This window comes from Heloderma suspectum, chromosome 1 (assembly GCF_057233095.1).
Source record: "Heloderma suspectum isolate Gila_16-S chromosome 1, 16-S_ref, whole genome shotgun sequence".
NCBI classification, from domain to species: domain Eukaryota; kingdom Metazoa; phylum Chordata; class Lepidosauria; order Squamata; family Helodermatidae; genus Heloderma; species Heloderma suspectum.
The window spans coordinates 378,389,812-378,414,640 of NC_139458.1; the positions used below are offsets into that span (position 1 = coordinate 378,389,812).

General features: G+C 44.7%; 1 long non-coding RNA gene across 1 annotated transcript in view; it reads right to left on the bottom strand.

The window, feature by feature from the left end:
* Positions 1-4,275: 4,275 nt before the first annotated feature.
* Positions 4,276-24,829, bottom strand: part of LOC146359909 (uncharacterized) — a 28,355-nt gene continuing 7,801 nt past the window's right edge. The window contains exons 2-3 of the long non-coding RNA XR_014786840.1: positions 23,066-23,211; positions 4,276-4,873 (exon numbers count right to left, since the gene is read on the bottom strand). This is a non-coding gene — a long non-coding RNA (uncharacterized LOC146359909). The remainder of the gene's footprint in view (positions 4,874-23,065; positions 23,212-24,829) is intronic.

The following is a 24,829-nucleotide window of genomic DNA, read 5'->3' on the forward strand; positions in this document are numbered from 1 at the left end:
GTCGGACACGACTGAACGACTGAACAACAACAAAATAGTGAACAGGAGGAGCAAATCCAGGTGACTTCTATCAGTTGGCCCCTGCTGGGCTGTGGGCCCTTGGCAGGTGCCCAACCATGCCAACATTTGACGCCAGCCATGATTGAACTGTTCAATGATTACAGTCATATCAGAATTACAAATTCATTCATGGCTGGTATGGAAGAAGTAATCTGACTAGGGCGAGGTGATTATAGGAAGTGAAAAGAAGGCCAAGTAACAAAGGCAGAGTACAGGCAGGTAACACAGAATTGCAGGGATGGCGTCAGGAAGGCTAAAGCTGAGAACGAGCTGAGGTTAGCGAGGGATGCTAAAAGCAACCAAAAGGCTTTCTTCAGCTACGTGCATAGTAAAAGGCAGAGGAAAGACATGGTTGTTCAGCTATTAAATAAGGATGGCAAAACGATAACAGATGACAAAGAAAAGGCAGAGGTGCTCAGTTCCGACTTTGGCTCAGTCTTCTCCCAAAAGAGGGTCTATGACCCCCCGGCAAAGGCGAAGTGCAGGCTGAAGGGGCAGGATTGCAGCTTGAGATTGATAGGCATCTGGTCAAGGAACACCTAATGGCTTTGAATGAGTTCAAATCTCCAGGGCCAGATGAACTGCATCCTAGAGTAATCAAGGAACTGGCAGAAGAACTCTCAGAACCGCTGTCTATTCTCTTTGAGAAATCATGGAGGACGGGGGAAGTGCCAGATGACTGGAGGAGGGCTAATGTTGTCCCTATCTTCAAAAAGGAGGAACCTGGGAACTACAGACCAGTCAGTCTGACATCAGTCCCAGGGAAAATTCTGGAGCAGATGATAAAGCAATCCATTTGTAAGTACCTTGAAAACAATGCCGTGATTACTGGAAGCCAACATGGATTTGTCAAGAACAAGTCCTGCCAGACAAATCTGATCTCATTTTTTGATCAAGTAACCTCCCTTGTAGACCGTGGGAATGCTGTAGACATCATATACCTCGACTTCAGCAAAGCTTTCAACAAAGTGCCCCATGATATCCTGATGAGCAAACTAGCTCAAAGTGGGCTAGATGAAACAACGATCCGGTGGATCCACAGTTGGCTACAGAATCGGACTCAAAGAGTGCTTATCAATGGGACCTTCTCAAACTGGGGAGAGGTAACGAGTGGGGTACCGCAGGGCTCAGTCCTGGGCCCAGTGCTCTTCAACATTTTTATTAATGACTTGGAGGAGGAGGTGCAGGGAATGCTGATCAGATTTGCAGATGACACCAGATGGGTGGAATAGCTAATACTTTGGAAGACAGAAACAAAATTCAAAGTGATCTGGATAGACTGGAGCGCTGGGAAGAAAACAACAGAATGACATTTAATAGGGATAAATGCCAAGTTCTGCACCCAGGAAAAAGAAACCAAATGCACAGTTACAAGATGGGGGATACGTGGCTCAACCACACTACAAGCGAGAAGGATCTTGGAATTGTTGTCAATCACAAGCTGAATATGAGCCAACAATGTGATGTGGCTGCAAAAAAGGCAAATGCTATTTGGGGCTGCATTCATAGAAGCATAGCTTCCAAATCCCGGGAAGTACTAGTTCCCCTCTACTCAGCACTGGTTAGGCCTCATCTGGAGTACGGTGTCCAGTTCTGGGCACCACACTTTAAGAAGGATGCAGACAAACTGGAGAGGGTTCAGAGGAGGGCAACAAAGATGATCAGAGGACTGGAAACAAAGCCCTATGAAGAGAGACTGAAAGAACTGGGCATGTTTAGCCTTGAGAAGAGAAGACTGAGGGGAGATACGATAGCACGCTTCAAGTACTTGAAAGGTTGTCATTTAGAGGAAGGCCAGGATCTCTTCTCCATCATCCCAGAGTGCAGGACACGGAATAATGGGCTGAAGTTGCAGGAAGACAGATTCCGGCTGAATATCTGGAAAAACTTCCTGACTGTTAGAGCAATACGACAATGGAACCAATTCCCTAGGGAGGTGGTGGGCTCTCCCACACTGGAGGCGTTCAAGACGAGGCTGGACAGCCATCTGTCAGGGATGCTCTGACTTGGATTCCTGCATTGAGCAGGGGGTTGGACTCAATGGCCTTGTAGGCCCCTTCCAACCCTACTATTCTATGATTCTATGATTCTATTAATGTATTCTTATGACCATAAGAAGCAGGCTTAATTTACGCTACTTGCTATTTGTGGCTCTTCCTTGATTCGTTTTCGCCCTGATTGCATGGTTTGCTTCTGACCGTGGCTTTCCTCTGCACAGGTTTACAGCTACATTGAGCATCATAACAACATCTCTCTGAGGTGACATTGCATCTCTTCAAGACATGCATTTAATCTGAGTGACAAGCTCATAACTTTAAAAGCATTTCCTACAGAAACATGGCTTATTCTCATGTTTCTCTTGTATCAGAAACCTGCAACTGACACTGGTGAAAAAAAATCCCTTCCTGTTTCTGACACAAAAGTAAAATTTAACAGCCAAAATACATCCATTTTTTTAAAGTTGGTGTTTTTAGAGACCAAAATGTTATCATCATCCTTTTCTTAACCAATCTTCTGAAAAGTGGCAATTTACAGAAGTTGTGCTTTGAAATTAAGCATTGTTCAGGTCATACTGACTTAGAGCACAACCCTATGCGTGCCTACTCAGAAGTCCCATGGACTTCAATGGGACTTACTCCCAGGTAAGTCCATATTGCAGTCTTAGGGCACAAACCTATGCATGTTAGACATAAAACGTCCTATGTTCCCAGCATTCCCCAGCTGGCTAGGGAATGCTGGGAGTCGTTGGACTTCTTTCTGTCTAAACATGCGTAGGACTGCACCGTTAGTTGCCCTTCAGAACAGAATGTGCCAAGCCCACTTAGTGCACAAGATACAGCTGATGTTTTCTTGGGATGACTTGTATATGCCTTTAACCACAAGAGCCACAGCCATTATTTCCCACATACACACAGAATGTGGTATTTTCACCATGCACAGTAGAACTGATACCACATGTTAACATATTAACATGCTTCAGTATTCCACTTTAAGTAAAGCTTTCATGTGTCCATGGAAATTAAATCAGCGTTGGCCACTGAAGAAAACTGCAGCTTAGGGCGCAATCCTATCTGATCCACCCTGGGTACTCGTAAGCCTCCAAAGTATGCAGGGCAGAGCGGGAGGTGCGGTGTGCCTCCCGCTCTACATTTTAGATAGGCAGGCATTTTCGCCCATCTAGCAAGGTCTTCAGGGAGAGGGAGGGGAGGAGGCTAGGGAGAGCTTGTATCCCCACGTCCCCAGTCCCCTCACCGCCCACCAGCACACCCCCTTTCACCCCTCTCCGAGCTCACATTTGCAGCCTCGTACAGGCAGCAAGCGTGGCTTTCTCCGCGTGGCTTTCTCCGAGGGGCAGGAATCTCGTACTCTTGGGTCTGAGGTCAGAGCACTGTCTCCGCCCCCTGATCCAGGAATCCAAAATAACCTATGTCCCCCAGACACTGTCTAGGTGCCATAGGATTGCTTCCTCCACTGTTTAATGAAATGTAAACTGTATACAGTATAACATTAGAAATAACATTTTCGCATTAGATGTTGTTACAAAGAAATTTAGAACATATAAACTTCCTGTTGTACTAATGACAGAGCTCCAAGTAATAGATATTTCCAGAAAGGAGATAACACGTTTTGATATATAATTCATTTTTTAAAAAATACCTTAGGGCGCAATCCTATGGCCTCTAGTCAGCAGCTAGATGGCCATAGGATAGGTTGGTTCCCAGGAACCGACCTCAGAGCCTGTGCTCTGAGGTCAGTTCCCTGAGAACTGACCTCCACCACACAGGCAGCACAGATCGGCCCTGAGGACAGTGCTTGTAAGAGGAGGGCAGGGCAGTTAAAACGGGGTGTTCCTGGGGGTGAGGGGGGGGCGGAAGTTCCATTCCGACACTTCCTATGTGCTGTCTGGTGTCCGCCCCCTCCTCCGCTCCGACTTCCCGCAGCTGACAGCCAAAATCGGCTGTCTAGCTGCAAATGCAGAGCAGCTGAATCACAGAGGGGACGATCCCCTCCGCGCTGCTCCTGCCCATCATTGGATAGACAGTCGCCTCCAGTTTGGAGGCGGCCGCCTATCCCGATAGGATTGTGCCCTAAAAGGATGGGACCTTTATTCATTTGTCTTTCTAAATCTTCATTTATTTTTTCATCTTAAAATAGAGACAACAAACAGCCTGATCTGGATTTCTAAACTACTGAGTAAATTGAAAGAGACAAAATCCTTTCATTGTTAGCTTATGCTTTTATTATAAATTATATTAACAACATTTCTATTCCAGTCCTCCAGGGTCTGAAATAATTGTCATGTTATGGTAGCAGTCAAGGGCATGAACATCGTGGTGGCAATAATAAAACATCTTTAATCAGTATTACATAAATAAATGAGATTTTCCCTTCCATTTTCATTAGTTACAACATTTCAAACAGTTTTCCAGCATTCTCTAGAGTTAACAAATCCATAAATGCTATGCTGCTTCTCAAGATTAATGTAGTTTTGTATGTCTCTCAAAATTAGTTAAGAATTTGTTACGTGACGTATTGTATATGTGAGAACAGCACGCACCAGATTCCTTCTAAAAACTCAACAGTTATTATTACCACCCAGGGTAGAAAAACTTGGATTGGCAGAAAAGAAACAAGTGCAACTTAACTGCAAATTGTTCCTGGTTACTGGTCCATTTAGGTCCAGGATTGTTCTGGCCTCCTACGGGATTATGCAGGTGCAACTACCCATTCAAGCTTCTGCTGCAAAGGTGAAACCGTTTCTTCCAGTCCATGCACATCTGTTCTGGTTTGTGCCGGGCCTTCCGTCTTGCCTCTTAAAGAAACAGAACACAACATAGGAAATATTTCCCTTTGTCTCTCCTGAACCTTAGATGACCTAGACTTCTAGGATTATATGAGGGAGAAAAATGTCTCTAACCACTCTCTTCATACTATTCATACTTCTATAAATTTCTATCACATTATTCTTAGTCTTCTTTTCAAAGTGATATATCTCTCTAGCCTTTCCTCCCTTTAGGGAAGATGCTCCTGTTCTTGATCATTTTACCTGCCCTGTCTGTACCTTTTTCCATCCCTTAAGGTAACATTTCTGAGATGGAGTAAATAGAATTGCACATGGTATTCTAAATATAGCTGCAGTAGAGATTTAAATAAAGACATGTTAATACTGGCTTCTCCATTTTGACCATGATGATACTGGTTTCTCTGTTTTCATCATCTAATCCATAAACTGGTCAGCTCTTATTCATCAATATGTGCACAAAGTATTAATTTCACTAGGGAATTCTTCCTTTCAATTCCCACATAATAAAAGGAGAAGCAGTGATATCTTCGTGATCAGTTGTTCTAATTAAGCTAGGGCAGTCTTCCCCAACTTAGTGCCCTCCAGATGTGCTGTACTGCAACTCCTGTAATTCCCAGCTAGCAGTGCAACACATCTGGCGGGCACCAGGTTGGGAAAGAATGAGCTAGGGGTGCATACAAAAACAAGGTAGTTCTCTCTGCCTGGCCCACCAGCCAGGGCTGCATAGACAGAGCTGAATTTCTTAAACCCAGCAGTCCCACTGATTAGTTGTTTGGGAAGGGAAGCAGAGGACTAGATAGATACAACCCTCCTGTTCCCTCTTCCCAGGTAAATACGTAGCTGATTAGTGGGATTTCAGTTTTTTACCTTGCTGCTGTGAGCATGCTATCTGGGGATCAGGGCCAAAGGGCTGAGTGCCCTTTTCTCTTAGTTTCCTCAGGTGATATATTAATAGCCAATGAGTCCAAACTAGGGCATAAATCCAGTGTAGAGTTAGGCTTGCTTAACCCCACTGATTTCAGTGGGCTTTAGCATTCCTTAATCTGTGTTAGATTTAGACCTAGGAAACTGTTGTTGATTTTTTTGATGGGGGAGTGTTTCTTTTTTACCCATAGTGTCATAAGATAGCAACAGAAAACAACATAAAAAGCAAGCAAATCATTACATTAGGCAAATGAACATAAAAATGTATTACAGGACTTTTCTACATGAGGCTTTTAACCCACCTCTTTAGCAAGGCTTCTGCATCCAGATTCTTTGTGGGATTAAGATCAGCTCATTTATACAAGTTTTTCCCCAGGGTTTTCTTTCTCAGCCTTTCTGTATGTTCCATTACACAACCACTAGGTGGCATTGTGGTTTAGCAGAACTGTGGAAATACATTAGGGTTTCATGCCGCCATTCAGGATATACCAAACTTTCCTCCTTAGACTCCTCCCCCCCAAATGCTTGGAAAGAAAGGGAAAGGCCCTGGAGGAGGAGGATGTTGGGTAAAGCACCCACAAACTACTGGGAGTGAAGAATCACAAGGGCACAATAAATGCCTCATGTAGAAAGGCTCACATTCTTGCAGTTTGCAGTTACACATTTACATTTATTACAGCCCACAATCCATTATCACATAGTCAACATAACTGCATCAGTCTATCACAAATCCTATCCAAAACAGCTAACAATTAATTACACATTGTCCTTAATATACAATAATCATATATATAGTCCACTTAGTGTAAACCACCCCCCACCAAACAGACTTTGAAGACTGTTCCCAAGGATATTATCAATGATGGTCCATTTTTGCATCATCAGTGGAATACTGATGCAAGCAGCAGTCTATGAAAGACAGACCAGTTGAGATCCATCTTGCCTAGCTGCTTCAGAGGTCACAAGGGAGCCTATTGCAAAGTTTGCTCGCATAGAAAGCAATGCAGGTCACTGTAGATTCGAAGCAAACCAGCCAAGGGAAACGCTTTAATGCTTATTCATCCAACTGTTTTCCTTCTCTTGGTTTCACAAGACTTGTTGTTCTACCCACAAGAAACACATCCAGCATTAATCCTCTATCTACATTATTAAGTTGTTGCCCCACTTGAGCGAGAGAGATTCCATGCGTATTGTTGGTGCGGATGTCAAGCCAGATAGTGTGTGCAATGTTTCGACAAGCTCACTCTTCATTAGCTTTGATAGTTAGACTTACAGGGTAGGATCCAGTAGGGGCCTTGTGCATGCAGCCAGCCCTGCTGGTCAAAGTTTGCAGACGGCCCCTACCACTTGTGGCTGCAATGTAGAACTTCCGGGGGCAAGCCCTGACATGAGCAGAAACACTAGTTTCTGGAAGGCACAACCTGCCCCTTCCCGAAACTAGCATTTCTATGAGTTTGGGGGCTTGCCCCCGGAAGCGCTACATCGCAGCCGCAAGCGGGCAGGGGCTGCGTGCAGACCACAGCTGGTGGTGCTGGCTGTGCACGGAATAGCCCTATGGGATACTGCCCACAATGTTCAGAGCATTAGCTCAGCGATTCCTCTGAAGCAAGGTTGCCCCTTTCTCCAGGATGCAGTTTATCCTTGAAGAACTGATACTGCTCTCTTTATAAGAGGAAGACATAAACCACCCACTGATTTATCTGCTCCAAAAGAGCAAAAAAAGGCACACCACCTTTCAGCTTCCAAACAGACACACTTCCCTAAGGTCTGGTAGACATGAAGGGCTGAACTTCATCTTCCCTCCAAGCAGAACATGTCTTCCCAGAGACTTTAAAAACAAACACCATAACTGATTGCTGAGTTGTTCTGGGGGATCCAAACACCTTTCTCTTGCAAATGCAACCCTAAGGGACAAATTGCATTTCCTACGCAGAGAAAATAACCGTTATGACAGCTGTGTCAATAAGAATTGCAACAGTATCAAAGATGCACTTGTGATGATGCTGTGGCAAACTCCAGAAATCTCTCTCTACCATTTTGTAATATTTAAAAATAGGTATGCTTTCTGAAAATATTTTTTTGGAGACATCCTGGTCATATCACTCAATCACAGAGTATCATTCAACTTTTTATAACCACCCTCCCCCAACTGCAGTATAGTTGCTCCGTTCCTTCCACCACAACTTTTGCTCAGAGACTTGCACTCCCTCTCAAGGTCTAGATTAAAACACTCATCTTCCCCAGTGTAGTTTTACACAGCACCAGCACACAAGCTAACCCCTTCTGCAAGGCTACCATTCCAAGGCTAGCAGAAAGCTTCAGCTACTGGGTGGTAAAGGAATGAAATAAATAAATAAATCCATTTTCAATCACACAGGGACAGGATAGAACATTATTGGATGGAGACAGGAGCGACTTTATGGGAGGGGCCCACCTGGGCATGGGCCCCAGATCTTTTTGAGCTGTGCCCCAGATCATTGCACTGGAAAACAAAAATGGCTATAACGTTTTTAGTTTGTATGATAACTGCATGAAATTTGGAGAACTTGTAGCCCCATAGAGCTGATTGAACCTGCCAAATTTCAGGCAGTTTGGTACAGTGGCTTTTGTGCTAGTCATGGGTAGAATTTGCTATTTTTGAGAAAATCTGTCAAAGCAAAGAGCTATTTCTTTTTTGTTCTTCCACATTCGTGCATGGAATTTGGAGACCTGGCAGCCCCTATGGAGCTGACTGAGCCTGCAAAAGTTCAGACAGATAGGTCCGGTGGCTTTTGTGCTAGCCATACATACAGTTTCCTTTTCTCAAAGACTAAAACAAAAAGTAAAAAAATGTCAAGCCATACAGGGGAGTAGAGAGCCTAATCAGAATGTGTTTAAGGTGACCATTAGGAGGTCACTGTCCCTAATCTCTGGTACAAGTTTTTTTTCAGGAGCAACAAACCTCTCTCCCCCTACTTTTCTGCTCTTACATGCCCACTGTTGGGAGCTTGCCTGCAATTACATTTTGATGAGCGAGAAGGAAGGGAAGAAAGAGCTCCATGTGAAACACTGGTATTTCACACAGCATCTGATTTTACTGTCCCAAACTGGAACCTTTGGATTCTGCAGAAGTTTAACAGCTTCAGTACAGCAAAGGATCCAATCAGCCTTCACAAACTTCTTTCTCCCCCTTCATTTTAATTTCTCCTAAATAGTGTAGGACTAAAATTATTCCCAAAGGAAGATTAGGACTATGTGCCGTCATGATCAAGGAACTGCTGAGGCTTTTAAATAGGTTCTACAGTTTTAAAAAAACTAGAAAAAATCCTCAGCCACCTCACCTCATAAAGTTAATTTAAGTACATGCACTCCTTACAAACCCTCCACAGCCTCCTAAATTCTTCTGAACTGTTACCTCTCTGAAAGGAGTCACTTGGCTTAGGGAATTCTCTCTATCCCCCCCCCCCCGCGGTGCATTTCCCATAACCATTCTACTTTTCTTCTTCCTTCCCCTATCCTGTTCTTTCTTCCTCTTCTTTATTCCATGCAGAGCATATCTTGGGGAATCCTTAAAGAGAATTCTGTTCAGTGGGCAAGAGAAGTTCTCCATAACTTAGTCCTAGTTTTGAAAACAGACTCATTGGCTGAATCCTGGTGAAGTCTTGGCACAAATGAAGTTATGAGGAGGAAGAAACAATGAGAGCTTGTGCACAACGAGGAGGAGGTAGAGGAGAATTGCACATCTGTTTTTATGAAGAGCTGCTGGAGGATGGTAGGATGAGGAGGGATGGCTGCATGGAGGGGAACAGAATTGGTAAGGGGAGAATGTAAGTACTCAGTGTTGAAGGAAAAGCATTCTGCGTATGCTCAGAGGCACTCTCTATTTAAGAACATAAGATGAGCCATGCTGCATCAGACCAAGGTCCATTTAGTCCAGCATTCTGTTCACACAATGGCCAACCAGATGCCCAGGGGAAACCCACAAGCAGGACATGAGTGCAATAGCACCTTCCCACCCATGTTCCCCTGCTGCTAACATTGGTGAAATGTAAACAAATTCTAGTAATTCTAAATTAGAATGCATGTATATCCTTCAGGAACTTTGCAGGTTTCTTGCCTGGGGACACCTCTAACGACCTGTGTATTTTCATACAAACTTACCTAAACACTATTGGGGAAGGGGGGAAGGGAAGGGAAAGCAAATCACTCCCTCCTCCAAATTGGAGAATGCCCTTCCATATGAAATTCTGCACCAATCCTTCTAAAATTTTTCTGGTTTCTTACTTAGGGACAACTCTAGGCTGTCTGTGATTTTCAGAACTCTGGTCCACAAGGAATATAGGGAGATAAGTATGTCCTCTTTTGGAGACCTCAAAATGTCAAGGCCACCCTTGCACAAAAAACCCTGTGGCTATCATTCTGAAATTTAGCAGACATGATCTCCTCTGATGGGGCAATGAATCCTGAAAATTATCAAATCCTGCCAAGTAATAAAAAAGTTATTGGCAGTTCCGTTTAAAAGAAAATCAAATATAACCTATTTTTCTGACATTGGACAGGTGTAATCCCCTTTTAGGGGCTACTATGCCTGAAATTATCATCCAGTTCTGATCAAGAGAAAAAAGTCACAGTTTTTTTCCAATTTCCCATGGTAGTCAGCAGGAAGCATAAATACTCATTTTTTTTCAAACCTTGACTCAGGTATGGTGCTGAGCTGAAATAGTCCGACTATAAATTGGCCTGAGCAGAAGCAGGATGTTTTCCAAAACGCTGAATTGGGGTGTGAGTTGAAGTGGGGTGGGGGGTCAGTGCACACTCTTTATGTATGTATGTATGTAATCTATACACACACGCAAGCACACCACATGAACACCACACACACACACACACACACACACACGCTGTCAGGATTCCCTTAGCCCCCACTTCACTTCAACGCCCAAACATACACAGACAAGAGGCTTCAGTCTACAGCTTTTAATCCATTACTTCACAGGGTCATACAGATGCAAATTCTTAGAGACTGGAATTTACGAGAGTTGCCTGCCGTTTGAAGAGAGAGGCAGTCTCACTAGCCTAACCTAAGGGGGGGAGGTCCCTCTCTTGTCGTTAGGCCTCTAAGCACAGCTTCTCATGCAAGGCCAATCAGGCAGACCATCTACGTTCTGCCACTGCCTTCTCTCTCTTTACTCTGCATCTGAGTCTGGCATCTATTAGGTCATCTTCCTGTTCACTGCCTCTCACAGGGGGGGTGAGGAGGGACCCTCAAGCTCAGCCATCTGGACATTTGTAACCTGAGAAGCAGGCCTACTCATATCTGGACTAGCCTGGGAAAACACTTCCCCCATGTCTTATGGTTCTCCTTCAGAATCTGAACCACTAACCCACTCCCTGAGCTCAGAAACACGCCCCCCTCTCTCTCACACACACGCACATATATATATAGTGTGCTTAGACATATATATATATATATATATATATATATAAAAAATATGTGCAAATTTGTGTTGTGGGCCTCTGCCCTGGATCTTTGAAGACCCTGGCAATGCCCCTGGATGGAGCTAATATAAAAAGACTTACACCAGGGTCCAAAGTACTGAAGTAGGTACATCTAAAGGCTTGGGCATGCAAAGCAAGGTGTTATTTCTTTAAACAGCAGCTCTCTGTGCCATATCTCAAACCCACCCCACTCTGTTTCAAAATTGATTTACCATGTGATATGAAGCGCTGCAGTTTGCAAAACACAAGCCAAATCCACCCTGAGTTTTAAAGGGTATGGCACCTTCCCCCCATATATCTCCTGTCTCTGGTACCACTTCCTCAATTAGGCTGTGAAGCTTGTCTTCATGTTAAGACATCCTTCACATATCTTCTATTAAAATAGGTTATTTCTTGAATTAATTAAGAGGGAGATGTGCAGGGAATGTAAAACGTTAGTGCTCATTTAAGTGGCCTGCCATATTAAAGCACCTTTTATCCTTACAGTAAAGTCATTAATCACCAGAAATTCATTTTGTCTAAAAGCAGTAGTAATAGATCATTCCATGTAAATCATCTTATTGTCCTGCTTGTGATGTCAGATCACCTAAATAGACATGCTAATAAATACTCCCCATGGGAACAGTGTTTGCTTTGAAGGTTAGCTAAGATGGGTATGTTCTGTGCCAATTGCTGTCAAGAGCTGCATGTTAAGTTTAATTTCTGAAAAATTGTGCTTCCAAGGTTTATGAAGATGGTGACACCAGAATCTGAATGGGCATGCACAGTATAAGTCCTGGAACAAGGTGCTCCCATAATAAGTCTATAAATTTTTGGAATCCTTCTGATTCAATACAAAGTGTTAACAATTATCTTTTTACACAGATGTATGCCCAAGTGTAAACCTTCAGACGTGCAATCTTGACACTTGGAGGGATCTTTTAAATGTTGAGCACTGAGCATTCCAGAGCTTGGCACTTTAAGGGTTGCAAAGATTTGGAGATTAAAGACACAGTGGCTTAACCAAAGAGAAATGTATTGAAAGGAATTAAAACATACATTCAAATGATCAGACTAAGGCAATGGGCACTTAAATGGTTACATTTCATTCATACATACTAATAGTTAAGACAGGCAAATTCAGATAAATGGTTTGGTGTAATTGATTAGCATGTTGGGGAGAAGCTCTGGCAGTGGGAGAAACAGCAGGGGCTCACTGGTGAAAGAACGGAGGGGGTTGCTTGCAAGCGGGGATCGGATGAGTATTTAGGGATGTAAATAGGGTGGATTGAAGCCAGGAAGAGGGAGTCTTCCAAGAAAAAGGGAAAGCAGTGTAGCCCAGGGTGGGGAATGAACAAGGTTCTCTTCACACCTTGGCTTTTTGGCAGGATTGTTCTTCTTTAATCACTGGTTTTCACGGGAGCTTTAAATGACGCCGCTGCTCTCCTGCTGCTATCTCACAACTTCCCCTCCCTCTTTCCGTGTTACTTGAGAATGGGGAAAACCTGGCATTTTCTGTGCTTGCGACTGAAATCACCATTTCCCTCGGTGTATTCCCCCCCTTTGTGCTTTGTCCTGCTTTGTGTGGGTGTGTACTAGGGGATGTTGAATAACATTGTCATGACAACAAATCGGTGGGAGGGTGGGGGTTTCTGCCTCTCTCCCATTCCACTACAGGGCGGGCACTTGAACTGTAAAGGAACTGACATCCCCTTTTTTGCGCATATTAATCACCGAGTAAAAAAAAAATCGGCAAAGGCACAATCAGTTAATGGAATGACCGACAGTGATCGTCGATCGCTTGAGTGCTTTGACCAACAGCAGGAGAGGCGAGCAACGGGAAGTTCTCACATCCCTAGCTCTCTCACACCGGAGGCATTCAAGATGAGGCTGGACAGCCATCTGTCAGGGATGCTCTGACTTGGGTGTCTGCACTGAGCAGGGGGTTGGACTCGATGGCCTTGTAGGCCCCTTCCAACCCTACTATTCTATGATTCTATGAGAAAGAATTAACCCAGGGTTGCTATTCTGTGTGGCGCATCTCATTCTCACCTTAGTCTGAGGTGTCCTCTCCCATTTCTATACTCCACACTACTTCTAAGACTGCAGTGCTCTTGCACAACTGCCATTCAGCTTGAAGAGGTTTCCACTGGAGAACTCCCTGGTGGATTGGACCCACTGCATTTCATTTCATCCATTTTCAGTCAGACGTTGAATGGGTGCAGCAAAGAGTAATTGCAAGAAGTTAACCTTAAAGCAAGGCTGCTGCTGCAATTGCAGTTCTACAGTATTCCTGTTCTTTTGCTTTGGAATAACAATTGCATCTGCCAGCTTTCGTTCTCCTTGGTGGTGACAAAAAGTGACAGGCTTTGAGAATCCACATACAGCCCCATTACCATTGACTACAGCAGTAGAAAGCAAGCAAGTGATTGTAAAACAAATAACAACACAGCTGTATGAAACATTCCACAGTTTCCTCTGCATGCTACAAACTAGAACAGTTGGGTGTGTTTTTAATCCCTACATTATTTTCCCCTCTCATTTTAAACATTTCCTGTCAAATGCACTGAAGTTCAGCCAAAGAAAAACATAAAACCAGTCTGGAGACAAACTGTATATATCAGCATCTGCAGAGAAAAGTTTCAGACAAGCTAGAAAGGGTTCAGGGCAGTGTCACAAAAGGAACAGGTCTTCAAGGCAAGCTGTGTTGAGACAAGCTGAAGGATCTGGGTTTCTTTACCCTAGAGAAAAGAAGACTGAAGGAGCATATGCCAGCAGTTTGAATTATCTAAAAGCATCTCGGGAAGAAGAGAGAGGGAAACAGTGTAACTGGTATTTGTAGCTACTGAAGACAGAACAAAAAGCAATGGATTAAATGCAACATGGTGCTAGCAGAGGTCTGCTAGCATGATGGGACTTTCTCCCTATCTCCTCCTCCCTGCAACCTTCTGCACTACACGAAAACATGCTCTGAAGGTCTTCCCAGCCCTCCAGAGTAGATTTTGAGGGTGCACAGGGCTGCGGGGGACATTTGCTTTTCCACGGTTCCGCTGACAACTGCTTTATTCAGTGGAACAATAATGGTTTTAAATTACAGGAACATAGGTTAGCATCTTCACTATGGGTCGAACTGCACATTAGTTTGTAGTGTGTAGCAGAGCTAAAACTTCCTTTTCATTCAAAAGTAGGTATGAACGGCCCTGATTTGAATCAGGACCACTGTGCACCAGGAAGGGAAGAGTAAACCTTTCCCCTCCCCAAAGCAGTTTGCTTCCCAAAATCCCCCACCCCCATCCCAGTGTGTGGGTTAAAAAAAAAGAGTCTCTATTGCAATGGAGGCTTTTTTCTTTTTATAACCCTCACTTGCAGGGGGAGAGGGATATTTGAGAAGCAAATAGATTGTGGAGACAGTTTAATTTTCCCCTCACAGTGTGCAGTAGTCCTACTCCAAATGGAGGTTATGTGCATCTAACATAGGCTCATCTGCACAGTACATAATGCAATGGCCAGGTTCGCATGTCACTTTAAGCCATAGTGGCTTATAAGCTACGCACAAGAGCTTATTTTTCTGATAGCCTACCGTGCCCTGACAGACAATCAGAAAATACACTACTGTGTGGGAGTTATTTCCCCACCTTCGCCCCTCCCTCCTCCTCAGTCCTCCAGCCCACATCCCAGGGGACCTAGCGGCAGACCTGGCTTGTCTGCCCCCAAGTCCCCTTTCCCAGCAACGATCATGATTGCAATCAGAGTCAGATGCCTTTTTAAAAACATGTTCCTTGTCATGTTTTTGCACAAAAATGGGACTGGGAACCTTGCCCACACTTCCCTGTATTTTTTTTCCATGTCTGTAAATGGGGCTTCCCGTTTACGCACATGGGGAAAATGGTTATTTATTTTCTTTGGTTTCCCAGTCCTGCACAGGTACATATCAGCAGGAAACCAATGGATACCAGATGTTGTCAAACCATGCAGGGGTGCAGGTGGGGAGAGCCAGAATCCAGTCCCTGTTGCGATCACTGCCTCTCCATCATTTTTGACAGCTGTCAAAGATGACACCTCCCAAAAGCAAGCCGGAAACAGGCATAGCTACGGGGAGCTGGGAAAGTGTCCCACTTCTTCTGTGGAAGTGAGGGTGCCAGGCATGGGGAGGGGTGGATGGGGGTGTACCCTGACCAACCCCTCCCCATGTCTGGCACCCTCACTTCAGAAGAAACAGGGCGCAACATTTTTTTTAATGTCTTCATTCTGTTCTTGCGCAAGAGCAGAATGAAGACATTAAAAAGATATGGAAAGAGGGGCCAGGGGGAGTGGGTGCCCCAGTGGAGGGCCATAACCCTCCCACCATGGGTCCTTGGGGCAATGGGACCCATAGCAGCAGGTGGGTTTTTCCCCCATCCAATTTCCCAGGAGGGGCACTTTTGAAATCCAGTTGAATCTAATGGGGAACAATCTGCATTGGATTCGATTGGGTTGAATCCTTTTTTGGAGGGAGGGAGGTGCCGGGGGGGTGTGCCGCAGTGGCAAGCACCCCGCTCCTAACCCACTTCCAAGTGGGATCCCCCTTTGTGCTGGGGGGGCCTCCCCCTGCCTCCCCCTCCAAAAACGCTTTTTCCCACCAGTTGGGAGAAAGGTTTTCGCTCGCGGCTTGAGTTTTACAAATCAAGCCATGAACCAAAACCTTTTCCCCAACTGGTGGGAAAAGGCTTTTGAGGGGGAGAAGACTGGGGCCAGGGCAGGAGAGAGTGCCCCAGTGGGTGGGTGCCTTGGGGTGTCCTTCCATACTAGGATGAATGGTGAACTGGCTAGTAAGTAGTCGTTTCAGAGCAGGGTGGTGAAGACCCCACTGGTTTCCTCCATGCCACTCTGAAGCACCCACTTCCCAGCATGATCCCTCTTTGTGCTGGGGTGAAGGGACACCACAAGGGCCCTTGTGCTGGGGCACCCACTCCCCCCGCCCCCTTTCCATTTTTTAAAAAATGTCTTAATTCCATTCTTGTGCAAGAACAGAACAAAGACATGCAGAAGTGCGGGGGGGGGGGGAGCAGGTATCATCCATCAGTTTGCCCCTGGTATGCACCTGCTAAGGATTGGGAAAACCCCCCCCCCCCCATTAACCATTTCCTCCCATTTGCAGACATGGGAAAAATCACGGGGAAGTGTGGGCAAGGTTCCCAGTCCCATTTTTGTGCAAAAACAGGACCGGGAATATAAAAAGAAAAGAGACCTGATCCTGATCTCAATCATGTTTGGAGCCAGGAAGGGGGGCACAGGCAGTGGCTTGGGCGCGATCTTGAATGGCGATCATGGCCTTGCTGGGTAGGAGCAGCAGGGGTTTCTGCCGCTCTTGCCAAGCCACTCGCTGGCCAATGCCCTTTACCTACAATGGGCTGACAGACGACACGTTAACACCTCATGGGTAAAATAACCCACCCTGCAGACCATGGGTTCCCAGGGTGGCTTATTTGGGGTAAATAAATCACTGGGGGTGACAAAAACAGAGCACAGATGACACACTAACCTACCACGGGTTACTCAGGAAAATAAACCATTGTGAGTTAATGCGTTGTCCAAACCCAGTCAATGTGTAGCTTTGCCTTATAACAGCAGTTCAGTAAAATAATCAAGTACCTTGGGAAATGGTGAAATTCAGGGACGTTTTAAAGAAAAAATGGAACTGATAACTATTGGTGATAGAAAACTCACTGGTGGTTTTCTGCATGATCTTCTACCAACACTCACTCATACAGAGTCTTTTAGATGACCCCCATGCTGAAGTTTGCAGATGTAAGAATTCCAGAAGTACAATTCTGTTGCATCGCCTGTGAGTCATTCTGTCCAGCTATTCTGTCACTCTTTAGCTTCGTCTTGGCTTGGCCACTTACTATGAGTGCTGCTTAACAGGAAATCAGGACCAGCTGGAAATACAGGTCAATATTTCGTCCCAGGGTGGGGGCCGAGACCAGTGTTCTGCCTGGGAATGTGTACCAATAGTGTGTGGTGGGAGGTCCTTCCCCAAATTTGGGCAGAAAAAGAAGCAGTTTGACTTCTGGAGCTGGCTGGCAAGAAGCAGTCTTGGGGAGCTGCAAAGGTATATTGTGTCGGGGGGGGGGTATTTTTACTGCCTGCTTTCTTCCCCCTTCATCAGTATAAGTATATATTACAAAACTAAAACTCTCTAGTACTCTCTCCTCACCAAGAAGCTGAATCTGAACAGCTTCCCCTGGATCACAGCTGCTCTGGAAAGGGTGGTGACCAAAGGACCACTAAAGATCCTCCTTACGTCAGTGGAGGCTGGTAGCTTCGATGTCAGTGGGGTAGTGAATCTGCTCTGGGTTTCAGTCAGAACCAGTCAACACACTAAAGGAGCTATCCAAGGTGCAACCTTGGATGGCTCCTTTAGAGTTCTGACTGAAACCCAGAGTGGATTCGCCGGCCCACTGACATTGGAGCCACCAGCCTCCACTGACTTAATTTTGTCTTTCGTTATTGCCTGTGAGACCATTTCTGAGGAACAGCTTCTGCAAAGTAGCAGAGTTTTTAGAGGATGGCATGCCAATACAGCATGCACGCTTTGCAAGGACATATACTCCACTAATCTATGTCTATATGCTTAAAAAACACTGCAATATTAGCTAAGAGAGAAATAGCATTAGCTGTATTTAAAGTTCAATCTAATTTTACTGCATCTTATTCTCAAACCCGCACAGAGTACAGATGTTTGGAATTCATTCACGCCTACAGAAATTATACAAGCTATTTGTGGAGGTATCTAAGGATTAATATTTGTAGGCACTGATCCTTTTTTGCATGAGTCAAGCTATTCTCCCAGTCCATTTGAGAGAAAGAGCCAATCTCTTTTTATTTGCAGCTGAAATGTAAGTATAATTAAAGCAGGAAAGTACCAGAAGGCGGACATCTTGTTCAAACAACTTTCAAACACCCCACCACAGCTTAAAGTTTTGATAATACTCAGCATACTTTCTTACTTTGTGTTAACTGCCAAGGATCCAGGAGTTGTGATAGAAATCCCACTGCAGTTCTTTGCCTTTGCTGCTGTTGCTCTACCCCATGGAGATGTGGGAGGGGAGGGGATGCCTCCATGGCACAAGAGGCCTGGACAGAACACAGCCTTGGATGGAAACCATGCAGTGGCATTCCTTTTTTGGTTCTGACTCTGATGCACACTCAGAGCCCACAGATTAAAAAACAACAACAGAGGAGCAAGCCAAAGGGAAGAAGTGTGCTTGCTGGGCAGATTGGCTGGAGCACAAGATGAGTCTGAGGCCTGCACTCAGTTGGATTCCTGGAATGAACTTCCCAAGAGGACTTCTCTACAGGAGCCCTCTTGATCAGGCTGTAATAACAGCCAGAGGCTCTGAGGGCTCTCTCATATTCATATAATGTTCTTTGGTAGAGGAACAGAAGAGACATTGAGCCAAAACCCATTGCACTTCTGATTAAGAGAACATTCTCCGTACCAGTGTCTCTGTCTGTGCCTTCTTTGGTTTTCTTAGACACCATCCCTAAATGTCACACACTCTTAAGTTGGAAAACTAGAAGAATTTATTTATTTATTTATCTATTAAATTTCTTAATCGCCCATCTGGCCAGTCACCCGGCCACTCTGGGCGATGTACAACAGTACAATTTAAAACAGTAAAATTATACTTTAAAACATTATTTAAAAATACCCTAACCCACCCCAAATGCCTGCCTGAATAAACAAGTTTTCAGTGTGTGGCGGAAGCTCATTAAAGAGGGGGCATTGCGGAGTTCCCTATGGAGGGAGTTCCACAGAGTGGGGGCCACCACAGAAAAGGCCCTCTCCCTCGTCCTCACCAGCCTAGCTGTCCTGGCTGATGGGACAGAGAGAAGGCCATCCGAGGCTGATCTTGTTAAGCGGCCTGTCTGGTGTTGCTGGAGGCGCTCCTTGAGATAGGTTGGGCCAGAACCAATTAGGGTTTTAAAGGGCAAAACCGACACCTTGAATTTGGCCTGGAAAACAACTGGTAACCAGTGCAACTCCTTCAGCACTGGAGTGATGTGATCATGCCGGCGGCTGCCTTTAATCAGGTGAGCCGCCGCATTCTGCACCAGCTGCAGCTTCCGAACTGTCTTCAAGAGTAGCGCCACACAGAGCGCATTACCGTAGTAGAATATGACTTAATGTTCATGTAAGGGCTTTTCGGGACGGTTACAAAAAAACAAAATAATCCAGCAGAACAGAAATGTATTTTGGTTGCCATCAGGTCAAAGCTCTATCTGGGCCATTATTTCTTGCTTTGCCCCTTGTATCTGAACCCTAGGGAAAAATTATTTTCATATATCTTTCAACAATATATTCATCAACTTCCCCCTGATCTGATGGTGAAATTATTAGCTGATGATCAACTATACATCACCTATAAGGTAGCTCTATATGCTGTGGCAACCAAGTATATATGCTCCAGCTTTATCAAAAGTGTTAATAGCTTTAGGGCACAATCCTATGCATGTTTAGACAGAGAAAAGGCCTACTACTCCTGGCATTCCACAGGCAGCTGGTGGGAATGCCGGGAGCTGTAGGCCTTTTCTCTGTCTAAACATACATAGAATTGTGCCCTTAGGGTGTAATCCTATGCATGGTTAGACAGCCAGCAATGCTGGGAGTTATAGGACATTTTCCTGTCTTAACATGCATAGGACTGCACCTTTAATTATGTATATTGTAGGAATAAGTACTGGACATTTGTAAATCCATTTAATTGCCCCACCCTGATTACCTCTTTTTTTCTAAATAAAAAAGTCACAACTTCTTTCACTTTATAAGGAAGGTGGCTTCAACCATTTAATCAAGGTGAAGACTTTGGTTCCTACAACGGTTAACATATCACAAAATCTCCCCCTTTTAAGAAGGAAAATATTACATTTTTTTCACTTCCAGTGTTGCAGCTTACACATGTTTTCCCACATTGAGGTGGCCTCCATCTTCTAGGCAAAATGAACCATATTGTTATGGGTTCACTAACAATTTTCCCTCTGAATAAGACTATCACTATGGGTTTGTTTTAAGGCAATACCTGGCCTGAGTCTTGGACATGGCAAAGGAGTGTTAATAGCCCAAGATATTCAAGTGATGTCTCTATGGGAGCTAATTGTTATACAATTACTTCTTAATATAGGGCCATTATGAAGTGTTCTACATAGGAAAAACCAATAATATCTTTACCCCCAAGTATGATGGGGTGTGTAGGTGAATATATATATATATATATATATATATATGAAGAAAGAGAGAGAGAGGGAGGGAGGGAGGGAGGGGAAGGGAAGGGAACAAAGCATTTTTCTAGTGAAACACAGAGGAAAAGGTAGAGTTCTGGATTCCTCATGCACTAGAAAGTGTCTGCCTTTTTCTGGAGTTCTAATGTGGGACACTGGATTTGGCTCTCTGTTGGACTGTTGAGCTTGAGCCTGTATATTTCTAAATCAAATAAATTACAAAATGACAATAAGATGCCAGTGAACTCTTTCCAAAGGGAACCAGCTCCAGGTAAGCCCTGAATCCCTGGAACCTCTCAGAGCAGTGAGACAAGCATAACAATATGACCCATGAGGTGGCTCGTTGACACAGTGAACATAAGAAGAGCCCTGCTGCATCAGACCAAAGGCCTATTAAGTCCAACGTCCTGTTTCCTACAGTGGCCAACCAGATCCCCTGATGGAAAGCCCAGAAACAGGACATGAAAGCAATAACTCTCTTTAGCTTTTGTTCCCCAAGAAATGGTATTCAGAGGTAGTATATAGCCATCATGACTAGTATTCATTGATAGCCTCATACGTCATTAATTTGAAACTGAAGAAATTCTACAGTCTGAGTTTTTATGTTCCTTCCTCTTTGCTGTTTTCAACAAGGAGGAATTAATGACACAGAAATGTGCTTTAGAATTTGAACCCAATCCAGTATTATATATTTGTGCTAGCCAAATAGATTGTGAAGGCTATTTATTTGGGAAGAGAGCCTTCACCCTCTGTCAAGAGTCCAGGCCTTTGGCAGGATCATTTCCTGGAGATGAAATGGCTCCTTTCCAGGTTGTACCTTGGCAGAGATTTGGGTTGTTCTTGGCCCTATGGGATTTTTCCCTGTGCCATATTCTTTACTCAGTGCGTATGATAATAAATGTAATTATTGTGTTTAATGCCTCATATTTTATGCTGGTTATTTCCACAGATAGTTGATAACAGTTTTATAGAGGTTTTATCAATCTGTTTTTACAAGCTGCCACACAAAACAGACCTCTGGAATTACAAAGCTTTGGATAGTCATCCAAAGAAATCTGTAGACATTGGCCTCAATCTAGGGATTCTCACATGCAGAAACATGGAATCTGAATGTTGGACTTGGTGGTCTTGTAGGCCCCTTCCAACCCTACTATTCTATGATTCTATGACAAGCATGTTGGATTCTAAGAAGCCAAAGGAAAGGTTCACGCAGTGATGCACCTCCTTCACATAAGCAGCTGTGGCCTATCATGCCCTGTGCATGCTCAGGACTGAAGTGGGAAATTGTATACTAGTATAGCCCAAATCTAATCTTGTCTCAATACCATATGTGTATAGTATTCGATGTTTAAAAATGGCAACAAGAACAATTACTCCCCCATCTTAGTTTAAGAACCTTGATGGCCTTGTTTAGAATAACAGGGGATGGGTCCTGCTGAAAAAATCTACATTGTGGTGGGGTCACAGCAGGATGGTCACCCCACCCCCCAACAACTCCCCCCTTCTCCCCCAGACTCTCTGGAGGAAAGCTCCTCATACTCAGAGAGGTACCCCACATGAGTGCTAGGGGCCCTTCCAATGGGATTATCACCCTGAGGCTGAAGTGCTAGGGAGGCACCTGACAGGGAAGAGGAAGGGCAAGGGCTCCTTCTCGATGATGCCTGAGGTTGGTTTGCAGCCCCTCTGTTAGAAGGGGCATCCCTATGGGAGGGAAGTACTAGCTCTGTGTGTGGACCTCCCACTTGTCCCATCATAGTGGTGCAGTTTGAGAAATGTAAACATCTAACATTCTCCCCTTCAGTGTAATTACCAAAAGCAATTACACCATGTTTCCTATGTGGAAACTGGCATAAAGCATTGTTAAGTGCCACCAAACTTGTGCAATGCTAATTTACACAGGATCTGGACCTAGGAGTCCCAGCCAGGTGGGATGAGCTTAATAAATCAGACAATAGGAGAGAACTGAGCTTGGCATTAAAGATTTTAAACAGCCTTCCCAAAGTTGAATCAGTGCCCTATTTGAAGCTTGATCAGGAGACTGTGAATGAATGTGGGGCAAGGAAAGCTACAACAGTGATGTCTTAATTTATGGCAACTGTTTTAACCATTTCTGATAGCAATAAAACACAAATATAGTGTATATGGAATGAATAAATGTACAGCCTTTTTTGATAGCACATCTCTTAGGTTTCAGTGCAGCAAGGGAACACACATTTGGAAAACTGGAACACTGTTGTTAAAGGAAACAAGGGACACATTTGGAACTAAGTTCATTTGTCAAGTTGACAGGGCTTGGAAGCCCCCTGCATGCAAAATAAAGGAGCATCTGGCTATCGGGAATATTTAAGTCCTTGCCTAGTTATCTCTTTCATCTCCTGAAATGAAAGATGCTAAAAAGCTTTACAGTGCAGAAAACACACATTTAAAAAGACAAAACTCTCCAGAAACAGATCCTCCAGACATTACTGCAGAATCCAAAGATGCAAGATGCAAAGTTAGATCCAAAGGTTTAGATGTAAAGAATTACTACAACATACTCAGAAATACAAAACATCTCACCGTAGCAGAGAAGACTGTGGTCAGGCATCTCCCTTCTTAGGGTTCTTTATCTTTAAGTAGACTTGTGGTGCTTCCAAAAGGAGGGCTCTTAGTGTTACTAATTAGAAGGTATTGTGCAGCCTTTCTCTCTTTTTCTCCTTAACACACTTTCTACCATAAAAGAAAAGACAGAAGTGAAACACAGGAAGGCTACAGGTGGAAGTCTGCCCCCCCCCCCCCGGCAAAAAAAATTATTTGAATGAGGCGGGGTGATGGTGCCATAAAAGCCTCATAAGAAGCTTCCTTGAACTGGGCAGCCCTTCAAATAGAGAACTGTCCTCTTTAAAGTAGGACACATGGCCACCCTCCACAACAGAATGAAGTGGAAATGGGTTCAGAGGAGTGAGAAGTAATGAGCCACTGAAAGAAAGGCCACAGCAAGTGGCATCTGCCAAACACTGCTGCTGTGGACCCTGGCTTTCATTTGGAAGGAGCTCGGACAACTGCCCGGAAGACTTCAAGGGCTCTTTGCTTGCCCGAGTCAAGTTCTGTTCACCTAACGGCCCTCTACTGCACAGTGCAGCCTGCCATCAGTCGATGGAATCTGTGGGCTCCCGTCTCTCCCTCTGACTGCACATGGCTTCTTTCCATACCAAGGCTTTCCACCAGCCACGTTTTTGTTCTTTGTTTCCTTACAAATACAAGACATCATGTGTACTTCAACTGAGAACTTTAAGAAACAACTCCATGTGCTCATTCCTTTCTTTCCATTGTCCTCCATTTCCTCCTGATGACAATAACTCGTCCTTCCCCTTTACCACTGGTCCCTCTTCAATACAAATGTCTAGACAACCGACCTGTTTTCATCCTCCAAGAACTCCTGCTCCTCTGCTAGTACTTTTCTGTACAATGAACATAGTCATTCTCCCTTGCCAGAGCATCTGACTGTGGAATCCCTCAGTTCCTAGAGCCAGTAGCCCTATTCATGCACTCCGAAATTGTATCCCTGGATAGGCACCACAGGACTGCATGTGCAAGCCCCACCACCACCTCTGACCTTCCTGCATTGAGCAGGAAGGTCTGAAGGGAGATCGTAACTGCATTCAGCTGAACACACTTACAGCCCTTCCCATGATGGGGGGCGGGGGGCTAGAACTGTGTTCTGCCAAACACACTGAGGGGATTTCTAAACCAGCCTAAAATCCTGCATTTAAAATGGGAATTTCCACTTCCATTTAAAATGCAGGATCACAACTGATTCCCTTTACACGCGCTTCCTTCTCTGTAGATGGCCGTTCCCACAGTGTTATGTTTCCGTGAAGAGGCATTACACACGCTCCAGGTTCCGTGATACTTGCCCCTGGGTTCCTGCCCCTTTCCCTCCCCTTGTACATTACTGGTGGATCGGGACTGATACGTGGACATCCCTCCCACTGATCTCCCTGGGCCCTGCCTCCCTCTTCCATGCTTTTGGCCAGTCCCTGCCACTCAGCCCCTCTCCTGCTCCTCTGCTCTGCCATCCCCCCCTCGCTGCCACTCCGCCACTCTGTTCTGAAAGGGCAGGCTGAAAATGGCGAGGAGCCAAAATGGCGCAGGAGCGGGAAGGCTGAACGCCCATCAGACCTTCGTCGCCACCTTCGACATCATGACCACATCCCCAACAGCCACACTCAGCACTTCATTCACACTAGGGAGAAATACATGGGGAGGACATGGCGCTCCATTTCTGGAAAAATACCTAATTTTTTCCATTTGAGGAAAACACGGGATAGGTGGGTGGAAATA